Consider the following 3,949-nt stretch of genomic DNA (forward strand, 5'->3'; position numbering starts at 1 on the left):
AGTTCGCACCTGTGAAGGTGTGAAGGGATGAGGGGGCACAGTTTAAAAAAGTACCCAGCAGCCCTGCTTGAAGCTGTGCCATGTGGTCATGACATGCACACTCCAGCTGCCTTGGGAGTGGGTGGTGCAGTTGGTGGGGTTTCAATGTGGCTTTGGAAAATGCAGCTTCAAGCCACTCTTTCCTGCCCTGCCCGTCTTTTTTGCCCCATTTGAAAAAGTCCTTAGTCATCATAATGACCATCTGTCCCTTACAGAAACAAATGCACCATCCTGTGTACAAAGTTTGTGGTTTCTGCAGTTCAGGGGTTTGCACGTACTGGTGTATTTTTTATTATTATTTCTAAAAAAATATAGAACGCTTCACAAATTTGCGTGTCATCCTTGTGCAGGGGCCATGCTAATCTTCTCTGTATCGTTCCGATTTTAGTATATGTTCTGCCGAAGCGAGCACATACTGGTGTATCAAGCCCATTTTTATGCACACACATTTTGCTAGCTCATACTTCTTTATGCAATCATGGACCAGTAGACTGAGCATAGCATGAAGTGGTGGCAGACCCTCCTGCGTGCATCTTGGGTCCAACTCTACTACTGTTTTAAACATTCTCTCAGATGTTCCTGCCATGTAATAAGGAGGAATTTCCTTCTATATGGAGAACCTGTGTAGGGGCACAGCCAAGCCTCATGTGTGAGTGGTTGGGGAACAAAGGAAAACTACAAAGCAGCCTCAGCTGTTCCTGCTATCTCATCATCCAATGTAGCAAAGGCAAGCTAGAGTAAATGAGTGCGGCTGCTGGATGCAGTATCAACACCACCCACAGAAGACATCTCCCCCCCAGCTCCAATACCTTGGCTTTAATTCTTGTGACCTCTGTCTACAAGACTACCCCATCCCTCCATTTGGTTTGCTTCACTTGTTGCTGTTGTGTATCTTTACGTTGTAAACCTCACTTAATGGCAAACTAGGACTGACTTTATCAGCATTTTGACCTCTGGATTGTTTCTACTCACTCTAGCTACTTTTCTCAGGGATTATTCATGACAGTACTTTTGGAAACTCTTGCCATTACTAAAGGAGCAGGAGAAGAAACCCAACACATGTCCTTCAGTCATTTCCATGGAAAGTTTTGCCCTCCTTACAGCTTCCATACCTAGCACAGAACCCCAAATTGCAACCATAAAGAGCTGGCTGTCACTTGATACAGGATCTAAAACCAAAATCCAAAACCATGCTTCAAATACCATATTAAGCATTCTTCCAGTTGGGCTAGAACCCTGGTAATGTAGAACAGGCAACTTAACTGAGCTCAGCTCCTTTTTGGAATAGGTTGTCTTATCCTTCACTCTTGACAGGTATGTACTCATTATTGAAACCTTTCTGTTGGCTACACTTTAGGCATCCTATCAAAGAGTACAGTTCCCCACAGATGGATCACACATGTTTCTAATCAACAAAGGTGCCATATGCACAATCCCCAACCTTCAAACACCAAACATACCAGGTGGAAGTGAACCGCATGCCCTAAAATCCACAGATAATCATTCTTATACTAGCAATATGAACCAGGTGATGATTGTTTGACTAATCACACTGAGTTGATTGGGCAGGACTCATAATCTGCATCCACAGCTGTGGTTGCATCTTGTCTGATCTCTGTGAACAATTAATAGTTAGTTGCCCATGTTTGAAAGCTTTGTTTTACAGCAGCCAGGCAGGCCCACCAAAGCCAATGTATCCCATGCATACAAAGTGTATCTCATACATACAAAGATCAATACTGAAACAGGAAGAGGGCCTTAAAGGCTTCTCCCTCTCCTCCTCTCTATTCTATTTCACTAAACACCACGATAGACTCATCCTCCTTATAAAACATCTTTTTGATTGTAGAAAACAGGTGATCTATTAAGAAGGCTTGCTTCCCAACAGACCACACCTTATATGGGACCAATTTATATGAGGAATTGGACTCTGGAAAGCCCCATCTGCAAATATATGTTAATAGAACCTGTTTGAGCTGCTCACTAAATGGATGCCGGCCATCAAAGCCTTCGACTTCACAGAACCTGCTTGAGCTGCTCACCAGCTCCATAAATCCCCACAGGGACTTTATGCTCCTAGAGTCCAATATGCCTGAGCCCGAGCCCCCTCAAATAGTGTGTTTTACTGTACAGATTATCATTGGGCAGCCATGAGAGGATGGGCCGATCCTGATATTTTCATGGCCACCTGTGCAAGCAAGTGGAGTTTATATAGTATCTGATGCTGAATCTTCTGAGGACCATATTCTGTTCTGCATTGCGGCGGGTCTGTCAGATCCACCACCAGTGAGCAACTTCTGGTACCTCTTCCACTTGTTCGTCACATGTTCTTCTAAACAGAAAGATAAGCCAGTGTCTTCTTATTCATACTTGTATCCCAGGCTCATCACATCACCATCTCCACTTGTTTTCCTCAAACGCAGGACCTTTTTGTTCCTCCTGAGAAGAATAAATAACAGGTAGTGTTCATTGGTCATCACTTAGCTAGCTGCTTGCCCTTGGAAGTCTTGCCCCTTTTACGGATCCCAAGTCCTCTGAATCTGACTTCCCAAATCCAAAATTTTAACCACTGACGTAAAAATTCTGCAGCTATAGGTGACTCTTGTCACCATAACACTTCCTAAGCTAACAGGGATCCTGTTAACTTAAATCCCAGTTGTGTAGAGACTTCCACCTTCAGTGGTGAATATTTGCTCCACAACTTGCAATGAAACAGAACTGAGTCCTGGTTCTGAAATAATGGTTCAAATGAGATGTTTTTGTTACAGATGAAGAAAATATTTGATGCTTGTACTAAACAGATGTTCTTGTAAATATTTTGTAAAAACAAAAAAAAAATTTTTTTTCCAGGAAATCCTTCTTGGGATAGGAAAGGGGATAGACCAGAGAAAAAAGTCCTACATAAGAGCCCTAAAGTCTGGTTCCCATGTGTGGGGTTACACTAGCAGCCATTACTGGGGTTGGAACCTCATGGCTGATCCCTTCTCAGACAAAGATTACAAAGAGAATAATTACCGGTAAGTAATTGAAGAAGGGCAAAGTGACCTCGGTTGGTAAGAGGGAGGCACAATGCTTGAATACATAGACCAAAGAAAGCTGCAGACAAGGATAAACTGATCCTCACTGATCACTTTATAGAAGTGTTGATGCCTCTTCTTTCCAACAGTAAGTGTGGTTGTTAACATTACTAATTCAGAAAAGCTTTTAAACTGTAGACTACAAAGCAGAGATTTGTATGGATGCAATACTTCTCAGGTAATTTAGCAATAAGGTAGTATTTGTTCTTAGACATGTAACAGGCACTTGTTACAGTACCTGTAGGAAGGCAACTTCACAGTGTGTTGGCTAAATTCAACCTGTATTAGAACTACAGGTTGGGTTGGGAATCATATGATCCTCCAGCTGTTGCTATGCTGCAACCCCCAGGTAGCATAGCCAATGGTCAGAAACTGTTGGGAGTTGCAGTCCAACAGCACCTTGTGGACATGCACAGCTTTGCCATGCGTAGACCCATAACCAGATGAAAGGCCCTCCCTCCTTCCCAACTGCCATCAGAGGGAGAGAAGAAGAGGCAATGTCTGCTGGACTTAATCCACTCCCACACTGCTATCTCCTCTTCTTTTTGTGTAATGTTTTAATTAAATTGTAAGCCTGAGGGGCAGGGAACAAGGTATTTTTGGCTGGTCTTTAACTTGAAAAGCAACATGTACAGTAATGGTACCATATAAATAGATTATGATGATAATTCCTTCCCTTATTGTAATCAAAAAGGTTGACTAAACTTAGAAGTATTAACCTTAAAATGTGTCATGTAAATAATGGCTTGAATTGTGTCCTGGGAACAGTGAAACACACAGATGTGACTTACATTTTGTTGGCAAACAGAAAAAAGAAATATTGGGAGCATGCA

At 42.4% G+C, this 3,949-nt stretch overlaps 1 non-coding gene across 1 annotated transcript; it reads right to left on the reverse strand.

Annotated features, from left to right (window-relative positions):
* Positions 1 to 344: 344 nt before the first annotated feature.
* LOC121935836 lies at positions 345 to 451 on the reverse strand. The gene has a single exon (XR_006104863.1). It is a non-coding gene; the product is annotated as a U6 spliceosomal RNA (small nuclear RNA).
* Positions 452 to 3,949: the final 3,498 nt, after the last annotated feature.

The sequence above is a fragment of the Sceloporus undulatus genome, chromosome 6 (genome assembly GCF_019175285.1).
Source record: "Sceloporus undulatus isolate JIND9_A2432 ecotype Alabama chromosome 6, SceUnd_v1.1, whole genome shotgun sequence".
In the NCBI taxonomy this organism is placed as follows: Eukaryota; Metazoa; Chordata; class Lepidosauria; order Squamata; family Phrynosomatidae; genus Sceloporus; species Sceloporus undulatus.